The 19,621-nt window shown below is 34.9% G+C and overlaps 1 pseudogene; it reads left to right on the forward strand.

Annotated features, from left to right (window-relative positions):
* The first annotated feature begins 9,994 nt into the window (after nt 1-9,994).
* Nucleotides 9,995-10,972, forward strand: LOC102956180 (annotated as a pseudogene).
* The last annotated feature ends 8,649 nt before the right edge of the window (nt 10,973-19,621 follow it).

Raw genomic sequence — 19,621 nt, forward strand, 5'->3', positions numbered from 1 at the left:
GTTTTGTTTACTGTACTTTTAACTTTCCAAATTATTTTCTACTATAACCCCTTGGGGAAAACATGGCTTTTTCATGTTCTAGATTTAACATGGTAGTCTAGGATATGTCCTCCTCTTAGCAAACATACGTCTGTGAATTCCATGCATTATTTCTGTTATGCCAGTATATAATATGCAAAATAAAATGAGACAGCATGACAACAGAAAAAGCAAATTTACAATGCAGAAGAGGAATGGCGAAAGAGTGGAAGAGAGATTGAATAAAGAGAAGGTCATAATGAAAAATCTTGAAAATAAAGGGCCATCAGAAAAGAAACTATTGGGAATGAGTATGTTTAGAAAGAATTTTGAATCCAATATACAGAATTTTTTTGCCTCTTATTACAAATGCAAAGCAGAATTCTTTTTGCTCTATAATTATTTTTCTATGGATGTGTAGAAGAAGAGGCTTTGACATCCTTAGAGCTCAGGGAGGCTAATGCTTTAATGAACAGCTTGTTATCAGCTGGCTCTAGCTCTGCCCTCCTTGCGATTCCCTGCCGCATTCAGTCAGGGGAGAATCTTTGCGTTTAGTGTAAACATCTTTTATCCTGATACATCCTCAATGTGTTAGTCCCTAAAGTTCTCATATTTGGCATTCAATTATCTGTTAATTAAATCACACAGTTTAGAGGGATTTTAGATTCAAGGAATATTAAATGTCTGATTCACCTGTACAAATGCAATACAATGTCAACCCATATACAATGAAGGCATTAATGGGAAATGCATTTTAGGAAAATGCAATTTCCTATAACCTGAAGAAAGCAACCAAAATACAATGTATGAATCAACTATTTGTATAAAACCACTATTAACTGTCATGTGAACACTCTGGAGAAGTAAGGTGAAACAAATAAGGAAACATATCTTATAAATTCCTTTGAGATGATAGTGGTATAGAAGGCAAATTGCAAGGCTTTAAATTTTTATTTTAATATTTATTTATTTTATCTTGGTGGCACAGATTTGAAGTAATCATGCTCCCCTGTTCATGGTCTATTTTCTTAATATTGATCTGGTAATTCCTTTTTTTTTCTTTTTCTTTGTCTTTTTTTTTAATGTTTGTTTTTGAGAGAGAGAGAGAGAGAAAGAGAGGAAAGAGACAATGTGTGTGTGTGGGGGGGGGAGGGGGCAAGGGGTAGAGAGAGGGGGAGATGCAGAATCTGAAACAGGCTCCAGACTCCGAGCTGTCAGCACAGAGCCTGATGCAGGGCCTGAACTCAGGAACTGTGATATCATGACCTTAGCTGAAGTCCCACGCTCAACCAACTGAGCCAGCCAGGCACGCGGGCCTTTGTTTTGTTTTATTGTATGTTCCCATCATTTCTGCACCCCTCCCATTCTCATTACCTTTGTAGGTAACCATGCCAAAATATTGATGTCCTCAGATATGAATGCATCTTTGAAAACTATATTTAGTAAATTATAGTATGGGGGACCTGACACTCCTTTTTTCCTCCCCTGTTTCCTTCTCCAGACTTTTTCTTTTTTCTCTAAGAAATGCCTCAACTTTCATTGGTGAGAACATGGTGCCATCTCAACCAATCACAAACCAGATGTGTGCCTACACTACCCATAGAGCGAATCGTGTAGACACCTTGGCTATGGTTGGTTCCTCCATGATGAGTGTTTACTTTTCCATTTTTCTTTTTGGCAAGGGAGAGGCCACACTACGTGGAATCCATTTAATCTCGGGCTCTTGCACAAGTAAATGCAGGGAGGTCTCCCTTTGTTACCTGGGCTCATGTCTTCGGCAGCTAGGCCTTTTGCTACTTGTGTTCTCATGGTTTACGGAGGCCTGTACATACCATACATAAACCACACACTACACATATAGGAATTATGCCGTGTGTGTGTGTGTGTGTGTTAATTTGTAAATGATACTGTGGTATGTAGATTTCAGGCTCTTTCTAACTTTGATTCTTAAACTATAATCAAAACATCTACCCATGTTTCTATATAAAAATTAAGATCACGGGGCGCCTGGGTGGCTCAGTCGGTTGAGCGTCCGACTTCGGCTCAGGTCATGATCTCGTGGTCCATGAGTTCGAGCCCCGCGTCAGGCTCTGTGCTGACAGCTCGGAGCCTGGAGCCTGTTTTGGATTCTGTGTCTCCCTCTCTCTCTGCCCCTCCCCCATTCATGCTCTGTCTCTCTCTGGCTCAAAAATAAATAAATGTTAAAAATTAAAAAAAATAAATAAATTAAGATCACTAAATCTGATCCCTGCATAAGATGGCATGCAATGTTGGTGCCACATTGTATGTATTTAATCACCTTGGGATGACATCCAGGTTTCATCCTACTTTATTCGGCCACAAGAAACGTCATGATACATTTCATCTTACTTGCTGCTTCTTGGCATAAAATACATTCTTGGAAATATTGCTAGTGATCCTTTTGTCATGTGCATTTTCTATTTCTTCTACTATTTTCGTAGTTGTGATAATAGTATATTTAAAGGTTTGTTTCCTAACTTTATTGTTCTAGGTTATTGCTCTGTGAAAAAAGCTCTTAATAAAACTGTTAGAGATACTCTTTAATAACAACATAACATATCATAACTACCTCATTGAAAAAATCTCTAGTCTTCTACTGTTACCTTATTTGAACACTGAAACTAGTTGACCAGTGACAGACCATCTCCTTTACTGAAACCATCTGTGGACATCAACTTTCTGTTGACATTAGCCACTTTCTTTCTTTCTTCTTTTTTTTTTTTTTCCAGGCAAGACAAGTGTTTTATTTTCCAAAGCACTGAAAATTCTTTCTCTTTTATTCCTTGTCCTGATTCATGTCAATGTGTATAAAGAGGCTCCTTTGTAAGGTGATTTTTTTAATCATTTTTTTCTTCTCTTTACATTAAATGTTGCATGTTGAATCTAAATTTGGGATGAACTTTGGAGAGAAATCCTATTTTTTTTTTCTGGAAGGTATTAAGCAAGTATATCACTAACCTACCAGTCTTCTTCAATGAGAATTTGCAAAGAGAAAAATTTATAAGAATCAGAGATATTTCTCTTAAGTAACCATGACTGTAAGAAACTCTATATTGAAATGGTGATAAGGCTTATTCAACTAAAATTTATTGAGCCTGACACTCTACTAAATGCTGGGGTGTTCAGGGTGAACAAAAATTCACAGGCCCTGTCCCCATGGAAATCAGAATCTATCTGGGAAAACTGGAGGTTGGCAAATCTTCACCTACCTACTTGTTGAATTCTAGAATCAGATTTTCCATTCTGAAGACCCAAATACCTATATTCATTAAGATTGCAGGGTGATCCAAGTCCTGAAGGACTGATTCATGACAATTAAAATGGACAATGACTCAAGTAAACTCCAGAGTGTTATAATTAATATGCGATTAGAATTAATCCTAAGAAGAATTTGAATATGCAAATATTCCAGATCAATAGATTCTCTCCCTGTATTAAAAGACAATCAGCATTTCAAAGAGCACTTTTGTAAGAACAGAAAAAAAAGGTTAATTTATATCATTGTATAATAAACTTTTCAGTTATATAGGTCCATTGAGATAGGCTTGCCCTTGGAACCAAGGTCATTGTTGCTGGAAGGTTCTCTTTTGCCTGCACTGCACTTAATGTGCACTAAGGATTTTTTTACCCTCTGCCCAGTGTTTTTACTACGTATCATATTTCATTATTTTTATGGCATGCTTTCTCCAAATATTATCTGTAGATTTGTTCTATGCTTTGTGGTCAATGACATATAATTTGCTGTCAGCCAGGCAACAGTCACAATATAGTTGCATTTGCCTGCTGATGTGCCAAGTTGATCATAACTGTTCAGCTGCATGATGTGTGTTAATGGTGCTATGTGAATGGAAATTAATTGCAATTTAAAGTATCTTCAAAAATAACACTGTGATTTGACAGTAAAACAATTTATATATATATATATAGATATATATATATATATATCTATATATATATATGCTTTAAAGTGCCCTTTCAACAGGTATAAAAACATTCAAAGTAATAAGAAGGCATTGTGTCAGAAATGAATTGTCTGCAGCTTTACTTTCTTAGTGAGATGTGAAATAATGTCATGTGTTACACTCAGTCTGGCTGAGATTAGATGAAGAACCTCACAACAGGTTGTGTAGCCTGGCTTTGCGTAGCATTGATATTTTAATTGATACTTTGGGAAAGAGTCTTGAACCCTCTGGAAATGGAAGTAAAACTCTGCATATATGTGTTTATGTCCTCTGAAGATATGGGTGGAGCAAAGCTTTCATATGATTCTCAAAGTTAAGAACTGCTGACCTGTAGCCATACACGGCTATCATAGACAACTTCCTTAAGCATATTATTTACAAGTTATTATTTAGGATAGTGTTTTGTGTTTGCTGCTCATTCTCTTAGTTGGTAATCACTTGCCTCACCCGCTGCTTTTACAAATATTTAGGCAACACCTCACTTATCTTCCTACACAGTGATAGTATATAAACCCCAAAATAGTAAAATATTAATCTCTTATAATGAAAGTGAAATTATTAAAGAATGAAATTATTGCAGGTGTTTTAACATATTGGAATATTCAGTCAGTGGGGGTATTTCAATCATTGTTCAAATTAGAATTTGAAGAATATATATTTGTACCTGTAACATGGAACTAGCAATGTATTCCGTCTAGGTAACCTTTACCACAACAATATACTTAGTCTAGGTAACATTTACCATAATATCTGGGTCTCCTTAATAGTTTATAATCCATTGTACTGTGTCTGAATTGTATAAACAGAGAAAATCAGTGTTGGAGCTACAATTCCAACTTAATTGCCCTCCTTTAAAGTTTTACAGGTAGCTCTGGGAATATTTTAAATAATCTATGGTTACTCCTGGGTGAAAAGCAATTACAGCAAATATCCTTTCTATCAGGGTTGAGAATTATTATTTGTTTCTGCATCTGAGAAATCCCACCCAGTGAAATCAGAACATTGAAGACTTCATTTCCCAGATGACTTCCCATTAGGGAAAGGGAATGAACCACTTGCCATATTTACTAACTCTAAACACGACAACAAAAGAATTCAGGTTTTTTTTTTTTTTTTCAAGGCAGGTATGAAACAAACCCTGTATTCAAAACCCCTGTATTAGATAGCAACATATATTTTTTCCACTTTATTAATATATGCTCTAAACACATTTGGTAAAGATCAGATGCAAACATGACTGAAAAATATAGTGAATGTGTATGATGATGATATTTTAATATTAGAAAGCATAAATTAAAATAATGTTCCTATACAGTTACTATGGATACGTAGTTCCTATACAGTTCCTAGACAGTTACAGTTACTACAGTTACTATACGTGGCTGGGTGTGTAAAATAAACTTCCTTGACAGTAGTCCTAGTCATATCTATGGTTTCTTGGCAGATACATTACTTGTAAATCAGGTTTTTTCATAGATGCTTTCTAGGGACTATTTATAATGATGCTTCCCTCCTCCCAGCTCATTTGGTCATTTCCCATCCATGATTTTATTCTAGGATAGATCATTAATCTTAATGATTTAAGTTTTTGAAATTCATAAAAATTAATCATTCTGCTATAACATCATTTAAATATGTAATTTAAGTATTAAAAAAATCAGTGGACAGATGCAGCCAGGATTTCATTGTTCCTAATTATACTTTTGTCATAAGAAATTGTTGAGTAAGAATAATAGGATATATTGTTGATATTTTTAAGAGATCTTAAAACAAGATATAAAATTTTCAAAAAATGATAAAAGTATGGGTGAAAGATTTTAATAGCATTTTATATATGAATTATGGAAATTTAGCAAACTAAATAAAATTTGACAAAGCCCAAGATCATATATATAGAAGCTAAATTAGTGCTTTGTCTTCTCACAAAACAATTTTAAAAGTATTATCCTAGGATAACATTTTTGCTTTGTTTTCTTACATTAACTTGAAATTCTAATTTTACCTCTAATATTACAATAAAAATTATTCACAGCCACATTTTGATTTGTCCACAATTGGCTATTTTGTGCTTCGTTCATATGGACATGGTTTTTAAGAATGGTATATATAAATTTAGTCAGTATAAATCTTATGCTTATATCTGCTCTTTATTTATAAGACTATTTCACTATAGGAGTCAAATATTCTCTTTTTAGGTGATGTTATTCATACTACGATATTTAAGATTAACTCATCCTTTCTGAGAGGAACTTGTGCTTATCAATGTATAAATATTTTGGTTCTGTTTAGAATTGGCTTATCTTCCTCAATGATGTAAATTGGATTACTAAACATAGGAATTAAGCAATCTTTCCACTTGTCCAAATTGGATTTTCTTTTTGTATTTCTGTGTGTTTCTGTGTGTGTGTGTGTGTGTGTGTGTGTGTGTGTGTTCCTTTCACCACTCGTTTGGTCATCCATTAGCTGACACAGACTCTGCCACCTAAATGTATTTATGAAGATTTTTAGATATTTTTGACTAAGACACTCTACCATTGTATTTAAAATGCAGCAATTATGCACGTGCTTATTTCTTGTGTATTTTCAGATCTAGATCATTCATTCAACAAATACTGAGTGACTCACCCAAGTATTGTATATTCAATCACATAGGTTCATTCATCACTGAAGAAAAAGATTTTATTTTAGGAGCTTCAGTTTCAGTGCAGAGCCTTCACCATTGTCTGGGTTATTAAACTTTTTTCTAACTTTATTCTTTATCAGTTTGTCACTGAACTTTTGGGAATAATTCATTTAGTTTTTTGAGTAGGAAATGGGCGGTATTCTCATAAACACCTTGTCTGCCCCCTTTGTTCTCCTCCTTGGTGCCTTCTGCACCCATGTTGCTCAGTCTTTAACAAAGCCAGGATAATACAGCAGATGGGGATTCTCTTTAATTATATTTCTGTCACAGTAATGGTTATCTTCTGCCTGGATCTGGAAGAACTGACAATGATTACACAGTTTCATGCTACAAATAAGAGCAGGTGCAGCTGTAAATAGTCCCTGATTAACAATTTCATTTAAATATTATAACAGATTTCTGTAGGGCAAATTACTCCCACTGGTAAGGAGGTGTACTTTTGTATATAATATAATTCACTAAATCCACAATTTAATTATGCTAGCAATAACAAAGCCCGTAGTGTGCTAAAAAAAATTCCAAATATATTAGCCCTTCAATCAAAATAACTACTGTAAAACAAATGAATTGTTATTAGAAATGTTCCTGATGGAGCAAAATTGTAAATTATCTCTCATCATCCTATTTCTGGGGTCATGTATTGGTTAGTGTTAACAAAATGGGAAACAAAAATAATAGTTTTAATCTTAGCATGTAGTTTGTATTTTTTCTATTCCACTCTTAATAATAAATACTAAAACCTCTAAATGAAGTACAGCATTTGTGAGTTTTTAAGAAATACCGCATTTAAGATATTTAATATCTGTTAGGAGTAGAACATGTTATTTTTTTTTAAAGTTCCAACTTTATAATTTGATTATAGATTGAAAATAAATGTGTGATTAAGTAAAATATGTTCATTTTAAATTGTACGATGTCTATTAATTGTGCAGTTTCACAATTTCTGTTGAAAGCTACACTGTATGGAAGAAAAGATAGGGTTTAGTGTGCTATTCCCTTTCCAGTTGTCTTGTTTATATCTTGCGAGCTTTTTTTTTTTACTACTGCTGCAAATTTAATTTTTCAAAGTTTTCATTCTTCCAAAAACATCTTTGCAGATATTTTTAATAAAATAAAACTAGTATAATTGGTAGCTAAAATAAGTTCTCATTTTTTTCTCTTACTGTCTCCATTTAAAAGTTGATCTTCAGAAAATTTATAACAATTTATATCAATTATCGTATCCAGTTGTTATTAAAGTCTTGGTTGAGAAGTAAGATCCAGTTTATAAGAAGTAGTTTAGTTACTTAGTCATTAAAAGAAATATGGGCTTATCTAATTACTCTTTTGGACCACCATGTTGAGGCTGAGAATGTATAAGGTAAATTAGTTTAATGGTAATACCCAAGGTTTGCTGCTATGAATTCAAGTACCTGGGTTTTGGGTGGTAGATTAGGTGAATGCCTTTTACTTTAATGAATGCTCTGCTAATTGTTTAATGAATATGTTTTGGAAGTATTGCTTTGTTAGCTTGTTCATTGTTTCAAAAAAGTTACGTCTGTCTCATCCATAATATTTAAAATAGAATTTCTATACATTATATAATTCATTTTAATTTGCATAATATATCAATACATGCAATAGATATCCATATTTAAATAAAACACAGGTATGAGTGATACCTAAAATATTTAATAACTCATACTGTATAGGGAGTGATTAATTAGAATAATGCCACAGCCCATCAGATTATGTCAGCTCTTAAAAATGGGTATGGCTTTACTGGAGCATCGGTAAATTACAATGCTATTCACTATAGATATGGATTACCCAAAATATCTTGTAAATCCAGATTTTCACATAATAGCATTCTGTCAATACCATAAACTATGGCACTAAAAAGGTTAAAAGTTGTTAATTTAGAAAAACTGTCTTTTCATTTTTAGATGTACTTTAAACATGCCTTAATAGTTCAAGCTCAACTTTCAACTGTGTCCAATTCTCAATAGTAATTAAAACTGTTTTTTATCCTTTTTACTGTATAATTGGAAATGTCCTCCCAAAACACCGCATAATTAGAAACTCTCATTTTATACATGTGCATTTATTATTTTAATTATTCTTGGTACAAATAACTGGATTTTAAAGGAAATATAAAACCAGCCCAGCATGAATATATTTGATTCAATTTTGTCCTCCAACAGTATCAATTTTATAATATTTAAATTTACATTCCATTAATATGTTTTCAAATAATTTCTAAAAGAAATGCGTCTTAAGGTACAGTCAAGATGCTGAAGACTTGCCCTACAGATCTCAAATTAATGGCTTTTAACAATTATAAATCATAATTTATTACACATGCCAATGCATAAACAAAGTTTGGATGTACAATTAGAAATTTAATTACATTGGAAATGTCACTGCATATTTAAACAGATGACCAGGCATTAGGGCCTGTGCAGATAACAGAATTCCCTCCTCCACACGTGTTTCACTGAAGGCTATGCTGTCTATCGAAATGACAAGGACTGGCTGCCAAAAGGGTATAAAAGCATTATAGAAATTTTTATCTTTTAAAAAAAAAATAATGTTTCATTTAGTTTTGAGAGACAGAGAGAGACAGAGTATGAGTGGGGGACAGGCAGAGAGAGAGGGAGACACAGAATCCGAAGCAGGCTCCAGGCTCTGAGCTGTCAGCACAGAGCCCCATGCAGGACTTGAACTGGTGAACTGCGAGTTCTTGACCTGAGCTGAAGTCAGAGCCAAAGTTAGATGCTTAACCGACTGAGCTGCCTGGGGGCCCCTAGAAATTTTTATCTTTCTGAAGAGGGTATTTCTTTGCAATATATTCATACATGATATGGTTTCAAAGTATGTTCAAGGAAAAAGGGTAATCTGAACAAATTACAACCTGTCAATTACATTGTTTGCATTAAATCTAAAAAAAATGTTTATTTTAATACCTGTTTATTTGTTGTGATGTTTTGTAGATATTTCTTTAACCCACCAGAAAAAACTTTGTCTTATAAGTAAGAAATGTAATTCAGTAAATGAAGTACTGAGTTATGAAAATAAAAGACACAAATGCAAATTTAGTAGCTTTAAAATCGGAGTTTGTGCATGCCTCTTTGGCAGCTGGTCCCATGGTGAGGGTGGTGGTGAGGGGGCCGCTCTAGCCTGTAGACTGTGTCTGTGGCTGGGCACATATGTCCAGCCTCAGTGGACAGAGCTTGAGTGTATGGCACAGAAGGATCTGGCTCCAGTGCCCCGATAATGGGCTGTCCCCGGCAGCTCCCGGCCAGGAGTGAGGGTCTCTTCTGATCTGAGAATGGCTACTCCCCAGTATGAGCCAGTGGCTGAGATCGGTGTTGCTACCTATGGACACAAGGCCCATGGTCCCCACAGTGGCCACTTTGTGGTCCTCAAGAGTGTGAGAGTTCCTAATGGAAGAGGTGCTGGCGGGGGCCTTCCCATCAGCACAGTTCATGAGGTGGCCTTACTGAGGCAGCTGGAAGCTTTTGAACATCCCAGTGTTGTCCACCTGATGGACCTTTGTGCCATGGCCCAAACTGCCTGAGAGACCAAAGTGACCCTGGTGTTTGAGCGCATAGACCAAGACCAAAGGCCGTATCTGGACAAGGCACCCCCACCAGGCTTGCCAGTGGAGACTATCAAGGAAATGATGCGCCAGTTCTAAGAGGCCTAGATGTCCTTCATGCCAACTGTATCATTCACTGAGGTCTGAAGCCAGAGAGCATTCTGGTGACAAATGGTGGGACAGTCAAGTTGGCTGACTTTGGCCCGGCCAGAATCTACAGCTATCAGATGGCAGTGATACCTGTGGTTGTTACCCTCTGGCGCCATTCTCCAGAAGTTCTTTGCAGTCTACGCATGCAACACCCGTGGCCATGTGGAGCATTGGCTGTATCTTCGCAGAGGTGTTTCCTCACAAGGCTCTCTCCTGTGGAAACTCTGAAGCTCACCAGTTAGGCAAGATCTTTGACCTGGTCGGGTGCCCCCCGAGTATGACTGGCCCCGAAATTTGTCTCTGACTGGCGGAGCCTTTTCCTCAGAGGGCCCAGCCCAGTGCAGTCAGTGGTACCTGAGATAGAGGAGTCTGGAGCACAGCTGCTGCTGGAGACGCTGACTTTGAACCCACACAAGTGAATCCCTGCAGCACCTTTACCTAAAACTGGCAGAAGGTAAACCCAGAGCAAGCAGTGAGTGGCTGCGGCTGTACCCAGAGAAGAAGTCCGTCACTTTTCTCTTCCTTCGAACGCTTGAGTGGAGAGCCCCCCAACTGTGATGGCCATCTTAGCCTTCGTCTCTGATGAAGCCTTCATCTCTGAGGCTGTGGAAACAACTCCTCCACCGTTTTACAGAGAATATTTTGCTGCCTTAATGACATTCCCCTCCCTCCTTTCGAAGCTTATCCTTCCCCTGCCCCCCATTTCTGTACATCAAGGAGTGTGCTCCTTGCTCTCCCCTTTACTATCTTGATATTGGGATCTTTTTTTATAAAGGAAAAAGAAAACAAACAAACAAATAAATAAATAAATAAATAGCTTTAAAATTGTTTGGGGCACCTGGGTGGCTGAGTCAGTTAAGTGTCAGACTTTGGCTCAGGTCATGATCTCACAGTTTGTGGGTTTCTGTCCCGTATTGGGCCCTGTGCTGACAGCTCAGAGCGTGGAGCCTCTTCAGATACTGTGTCTTCCTCTCTCTCTGCCCCTCCCCCACTTTTCAAAAACAAACATTAAAAAATTATTTAATAAGGTATTTGTGAATAAGGAAATTAGTGTGCTGATATTAATATAAAATGTTCTTAATTTTTATATGACTAATGAATTTTATTTGTATCACTTAAGAATTTTCAGGTTTCCATATAAATTCTGTGAAAAATGGAAACATTTTATAATTGAAAGTAATAATGCATTGAGTATAGAGTGGCAGAACCAAATTTCTTCATCATTTGTGAGAGAAAACCCTGATTTTGAAGTAGTTTTTAAGAAAATAATGTTTAAACATATTTATATACTATAGTGAAAATACTGCTTAGTAGAAAAATAGTTATCCATTTTTCAAGGGATATTACTGAGAGAAAGAAGTCACTCATATATCTTTAACCATGACGTTTATATATGGTTAACTTAATCCCTAACTATGAATGATGGCAACACTTTCTCAGGCATATCACCGTATTCATTCACTCCCTGTAATATATAACAGTTGAACATCTTCCATGGAGTAGATCCAATTCCAGGCACTGAGGATAATGAATAAAATAGACTGATTTCTCTCATGGAGTAACATTCTAGTAGGAGAGATAGACAGTAAACAAGCAATATAATGCTGGTTAATAGTGCTACAAAGAATTAATGTTAGGTTGGGAGAAAAGAGAGATACAGGACAGAAATGTTTTAAAATGGATAGAGAAGACTTCATAGATGTAGACCTATTTGGTTAAGATTTAAGAGTGAAGTATGAGAGGGGCACCTGCCTAGCTCAGTTGGTGGAGCATCCAACACTTGATCTTGGGGTTGTGAGTTTGAATTCCAAGTTGGGTGTAGAGTTACTAAATAAATAAATAAACAAATAAATAAATAGAATTTTTTTGAAAAAAGTAACATATGAGCTATTTGAGGACAAAACTTTCCAGACAAAAGAACAAAACATTGCTCGATATGTTCAAGAAGCAGCAGGAGGAAATGGCTACAGAGAAGTTGGTGAGGAGAGGGATGGAATGAGAAGGTGAGGAGGTGGTCAGGGACTATTCAGGGAGAGGCTCTAAAACATAGATGACAAGGACATTGGATGTTATTTTTTATTTATTAAACAAATTTATTCTGTAAGAGGCTTTTAAGAAGAGACTGATAATCATCTCTTTGACCAGGGACACTTTGGATCAACTGGTTAAGTCCATGTAGTCAGTGGGTTGATTCATATACCAAAAGCATTTTTGTTGTTTAGTAAATTTAGTTGTAAATATCATGTTTACAATAAGGAGAAGGAAACTTCATTACTATATAAAGTTAGGTTTTATTAAAGATGAACTTGTTGGAATTATGATTGACCACCACATATGAAATGGAGCATATTTTCATTTGCTATCTGTATATTTTCTGTGGTGAGATGTCTGTAAAGATCTTTGGCCTGTTTTTCAATCAGGTTATTTGTTTCCTTATTGTTGAGATTTAGGAGTTCTTTATATATTTTGGATAACCATCCTTTACCAGAAATATTTTGGAAATATTTACTCCTATTGACTGGTCTTCTTATTCTCTTGATAGTGTCTTTCACAGAGAATTGTTTATAATTTTAATGAAGTCCAGCCTATCAATTATTTGTTTCATGGATATCTTTGGTATTGTAGCTAAAAAGGTATCCTGTATTGAAGGTCATCTAAGCTTTTTTTTTTTTTTTTTAGTTTCACAGTTTTGTTTTTTACATTAAAGTTTATCATCCAGTAGGGTTACTTTTGTGAAGGGTACAAGGTGTGTGTCTAGATTAATTTATTTTTTCCATGTGCATGTACAGCCACTCCAGCACCATTTGTTTTCGAGACTATCTTTGCTCCATTGTATTGCCTTAGTTTCATTGTGAAATACCAGTTAACTGTATTTATGATACTATTCCTGGGCTCTCTCTGTTCTGTTCCATTGATCTCCTTGCCTATTCTGTAGCGAGTACCACACTGTCTTCGTTATTACAGCTGTAAAATAAGTCTGGAAGTCAGGTAACATCAGTCTTCGATCTTTGTTCTTCTCTTTCAGTATTTGATTATTCTGGGACTTTTGCCTCTCCATGTAAACTTTAGAATCATTCTGTCAACATCCATCAAATAATTTGCTAGGATTTTGATTAGAATTGTATTGAATTTATAATCAAGCCGGGAAGAATTGACATCTTGTTTTTTTTTTTTTTTTTTAATGTTTATTTGCTTCTGAGAGAGAGAGAGAAACAAAGAGTGAGTGGGGGAGGGGCAGAGAGAGAGGAAAACACAGAATCCAAAGCAGGCTCCAGGCTCTGAGCTGTCAGCACAGAGCCCAAAGTGGGGCTGGAACTCACGAACTGTGAGACCATGACCTGAGCGGAAGTCGGACACTTAATTGCCACCCAGGTGCCCCAACATCTTGATTTCATTGAGTCTTCCCGTCTGTGGATACGGAATAGTTCTCCATTTATTTAGTTTTTCTTTGATTTTATTCATCAGATTTTTATACTTTTTCTCATTAGATCTTGTAAGTATTTTGTTAGATTTATACTTATGCATTTTATTTTTCATGATGCAAATGTAATGGCATTATATTTTTAACTTCAAATTCCATTTGTTCATTATCAACATATTGGAAACAAATTGACTCTTGTATCTTAATTTTATATCCCTCAGCATCCCTGTAATCACTTATTAGTTCCAGGGGTTTTTTTGGTTGAACCTTTCAGATTTTCTATGTAGACAATCATGTTATCTGTGAACAAAGACAATTTTACATCTTCTTTCCCAGTGTACACATTTCATTTCCTGTTATTTATTGATTTTTAGCAAAGACTTCTAGTACAATGTTGGAAAGAACTGGTAAGGAGGAACATTCTAGCCTTGTTCCTGATCTTACTGAGAAAACTTCAAATTTCTCACCATTAAGTGTGATGATAGCTATAGGTTTTTTGTAGATATTCTTGGAGTTGAGGAAGTTCCCTCTAATCCTAGTTTACTGAGAGTTTTATAGATATATCTATATCTAGGTAGGTAGGTAGCAAGGAAGGAAGGAAAGAAAGAAAGAAAGGAAAGAAAGAAGAAAGAAAGAAGGAAAGAAAAAGAAAAGAATCTATTGGTAGCATCATGTGCTATTTCTTTGTTAGGCTGTTGGTGGATTACATTGTTTTTCAAATGTTCACTCAGCTTTGCATACCTGAGATAAGTTCCACTTGGTCATGGTGTACTATTTTTTTTTATATATATATTGATAGATTTAATTTTCTAATATTTTGTTGAGGACTTTTGCATCTATGTTCTCAAGGGATATTGGTGTACAATTTCCTTATAATCCCTTTGCCTGATTTTGGTATTGGTGTAATACTGGCCTCATAAAAAGAGTTGGTATGTATTTCTTCTGCTTCTTTATTGTGAAAGAGACTGCAGAGAATCAGTATGTTGTGTGTTTTGTTTTGTTTTGTTTTTGTTTTTATAATGTTTGGTAGAATGACCAAACGCTTCTGGGCCTAGAGGCTTTCTGTTTGGGAAGATTATTAATTGCTAACCCAAGTTCTTGATAGATGGAGACCTATTCAGATTGTCTATTTTTTCTTGTGTGAGTTTTGGTAAATTGTGTTTTTCAAGGAATTGGTTTATTTTATCTAGGTTATCAAATTTGTGGGCCTAGAGTTGTTCATGGTATTCCTTAATTATCCTTTTAAAGCCTATGTGATCTATGGTGATATCCCCTATCCCATTTCTTTTATTAATAAAGTTGTCTCTTCTCTACTTTTTATTGGTTGTCCTGTTGAACTTTTCAAAGAACTACTTTTTACCTTTTTTGATTTTCTCTTTGGATTTCCTATTTTCAGTTTCATTGATTTCACTCTTATGACTCCTTTTCTTCTGTTTGCTTTGGATTTTTATCTCCTTTTTTTAGTTTCCAGAGGTAGAAGTTTAGATTACTGATTTTAGATATGCTTTTTTTTTCTAATATATACATTCACTGCTATAAATTTCCATCTAAGAATACTTTTGCTGCATCCCATAAATTTTGATGTTTTCATTTACATTTAGTTCTAAACATTTTTAAATTCCTCTATTATGTCTTTTTGGTCTAAAGTATAATTCAAGTTCAGTGTGTCCTTACTGATTTCCTGTCTGGATAGTCTATCTGTTGTTGAAAGATATTCAAGTTCCTTGCTATTATTACATTATTGCCTATTTCTCCCTTCAGATCTGTTGTTATTTTCTTAAGTAGGTGCTCTGTTGTTGCATGCATATATATTGATTGTTATATCTTTTTGATGAATTGGCCCCTTTGTCTTATATAATGACCTTTTTTTTCTCTTGTTGTAGTCTTTACTTAAATTTTGTTTTGTCTGATGTAAGTATTGCTATTCTGCTTTCTTGTGGTTTCTTTTTGCATGAGATAACTTTTCCCATCACTTCACTTTGAGCCTGTGCATCCTCAAAGCTTAAGTGAGTCCGTTGTAGGCAGCATACAGTTAGGTCTTGATTTTTCAAGCTGTTTATCCACTCTGTGCCTTTTGATTGGAGAATTTAATCCACTTGTGTTTAAAGCAATTATTGATAGAGAAGTAGTAACTACTGCCATCTTATTACTTGTTTTCTTGCTCTTTTGTAGTTCCATTTTCCTTTCTCTTTTTACTATCTTTCCTTGTGAAGTCATGATTTGTTTTTTAGTTATGTACTTTAATTTCTTTATCTTTTGTGAATTGAGCATAAGCTTTTGCTTTGTGATTATCATGGGTTTACATAAAACATCTTAGAGATATAACAGTCTATTTTAAGCTGATAACTTAGATCACATACAAATATTCTACCTTTGTACTCTCCCCCCATATGTTATGCTTTTGATGTTACAACTTATCTCTTTTTATACTGTGTATCCATTAACAAACTATTGAAGCTGTAGTTATTTTTAATACTTTTGTCATTTAACCTTTATACTACAGTTAGGATTAATACACTACAATATTAGAGACTACAGGAGTTGGCCTGGTGATGAATCAGGCCAGCACTGGGGTCCATGGTGAATTTGGGCACTCATTTCACTCTTCTCTCCAGTGGAGAATGTTTCTCTTCGTGCCGAGTGGCCCAGGGTTGAGGGAGGGACAATGGCAGTGACGTGAGTCTATGTTTCCTACTCTTTTCAGTGTACATTTTCTAATTTCTGTGCTTCACCTAGGAACTTTAATCACTTGCCTGTAACCTGTAGCTCTTGTAAGGGTATTTTTTTGGTGCATGGATAGTTGTTCAAATTAATGTTTCTGGGAGAGGATGGATACCAGAAATTCCTATACTGACATTTTGCTGATATCACGGTATACAATCTTTTCTTTTAAATTTGTTAAGATGTGTTTATGACCCAGGAATCATTCTTTGATAGTGTAGTAATAACATATGGAAGCTCTTTTCTGATGTTCTTGATTACATACATGGATGGATTAAAAAAAATTAACAACTACCTTATAATTCAAATGCATCATGAAATTTCTTTCAAGAATGTTCTTCAAATAACATATCTGGATAATCAACAAATATTTAGAGATAGTCTATGAAGTATAGAGTATAAACATAGTGTGGTAGTATAGAAGTATAGAGTATAAACATAGTGTGGTACAATCTGTTCTTTTAAATTTGTTAAGATGTGTTTTATGACCCAGGAATCATTCTTTGATAGTGTAGTAATAACATATGGAAGCTCTTTTCTGATGTTCTTGATTACATACATGGATGGATTAAAAAAAATTAACAACTACCTTATAATTCAAATGCATCATGAAATTTCTTTCAAGAATGTTCTTCAAATAACATATCTGGATAATCAACAAATATTTAGAGATAGTCTATGAAGTATAGAGTATAAACATAGTGTGGTAGTATAGAAGTATAGAGTATAAACATAGTGTGGTACAATCTGTTCTTTTAAATTTGTTAAGATGTGTTTTATGACCCAGGAATCATTCTTTGATAGTGTAGTAATAACATATGGAAGCTCTTATTTGATTCTTGATTACATACATGGATGGATTAAAAAAAATTAACAACTACCTTATAATTCAAATGCATCATGAAATTTCTTTCAAGAATGTTCTTCAAATAACATCTGGATAATCAACAAATATTTAGAGATAGTCTATGAAGTATAGAGTATAAACATAGTGTGGTAGATGCTTTGAAATCACACAACTTCTAATAACTTATACACTGAATAGTCTAATAGTTTCAGATTTTTAATAGGCAATGAAATAGCTTTCAAAATGAATTTATAAATAACTACTAAATAAATGTCAAATAAATCTCTTCAAAGGATTTAAGAAGATATAGAAAACTACTTAGAGCCTTTTAAAATTCCTACAGTATTTTCTATTCTTACTGGTATCCTTTTATTTCTAAAAGGAAAGAAGTCAAAGTAATTTCTGGATCTGTAGGTAAAATTTTCAATAAATATTCAAAAACTGGAAAATAGTTTCTGTTTCCATTGTAACTTTGTCTTCATATTTTAGAAATGCTGTCTTACGAGATTAAGAAAAGACTGGCAAAAATGGTAACATAATCAATAATTCATTATATTAGTATACTTATATTGAAAAAAGGCATATTCTAAGACTAGGCTTGAGAAAAGGTCTCCAGTGTATATTTATAATTAGTAAAGTTAATACATTTATTTGGAGGAGTTTTTTTTCCCCTTTTGTTTCTGACTTCTTTTGAAATTATTCATATTATCCCTACTGTTATATACAAATATTTATCAGCAGTAATATGGCGTAGAAGTAAAAATGAATATTTTCACTGAGTGTTACAAATATAAAATACTCATGCTTAATTTATGAGTTTTCTTTTTCTACTTTCTTAATCATAGTCTTTCTAATCCTTGCCCTTATCTCCGCTGGACACTCTGAAGTGAAGTTTGTAATAGAAAGTCACACAATAAGTCCTCCTTGAGGAAATTTAATTGTGTTTGTGCTAACCTATAATTATGCCTTTCCAAAGAATTGCATGGCCATCAGGTAAGATAGGCAGCACTGAATGTATGAAACTTTTCAAACTTGGCCTTTTCTTTGCCTGGATAAAAATTTAAATCAAATGATGTCATCCCATTTATTAATAAAAGTGTTTTTACTTTAACGCCTGAGAAGGAACTCTTATTAAGTAAATTAGTTGCTCAGAGTTGAAGGCCAGTTACGCAGTGCCAGAGCAGAGGAAGGCACAAGAGGTCACGCAAGACACCGGGTGTTGTACTGCTGTGGGCCTCTTCATACACTGGCACCTGCACGTTTTCAAATGTTTTCAGAGGTCGCTGAAGAAATTAGTTCTCTTAGGTGGCTGACCCAGTGCTTTACATCTCAGTCTGAAGGGCAGAGAACCTATGACGTGTATAAACCCAGGTGAGTTGAAGAAGAGGCAGGAGAGTGCTCCCTGGACGGCTGCTCTCCTTGGCCCCTGCCAAGCGTAGAGGAAGCCTGAGCTCTAGGAACATGGCTTCTTTACATGCACGCTCACCAACTAGTTCTTTCTCTCCAGCCAGTCTCGTTATTGGCTCCACCCTGTGCACTGGCAAGATCACCTCAGTGCGGTAGATTAAGCGTGTGTGCACACACTGTTCAGCCAGGTTGCTTGGGCTTGAATGGCAGCCTTGACCCTTACCAGCAGTGTAAATATGGGGAAGTTATTAAACCCCTTGTACCTCAGTTTCCTCTTTAAAATGATGGGCAAGAATAGCATCTCTCACAGGAGTTATTTAATCAGTAAATGTGTCAAAATATGCAAGGAACTTAGAACAGGCCTTGGAAGATTCAGAGCACTGATTTTTTCATTGTGTTGTTGTGCTTATTACAGAATGTGTCCCAATTCAATTATATTAGTTGGATCATTTCCCTCAGGTATAAGCACTTTCAGTGGTTTACATCTGTTGGTATTTTGTTAGTCTCAATCTAACTGATCATTGCTATTCTCATTGGAGGTTCTTAGCACATTAAAAGACACATGGAAATACTTTAACTCTCTAATTACAGACAATTATTTACTTTTCTAGACAAATTGAAAGATACAGGTTTGAGAGACTAATGATGAACTTATATCTACTACGTACTAGTATGTAGTACAACAAAGATATAAAGTGCAGACTGTTTTGCTCTGATTATGGGGAGAATTGCAAATAATTTTTCATGGTACAATTTAATGTATTTAAATTACCAAACACAATGGATGCATTACAGCTACAACAGAAAAGTT

This window comes from Panthera tigris, chromosome B1, assembly GCF_018350195.1.
Source record: "Panthera tigris isolate Pti1 chromosome B1, P.tigris_Pti1_mat1.1, whole genome shotgun sequence".
NCBI lineage: Eukaryota > Metazoa > Chordata > Mammalia > Carnivora > Felidae > Panthera > Panthera tigris.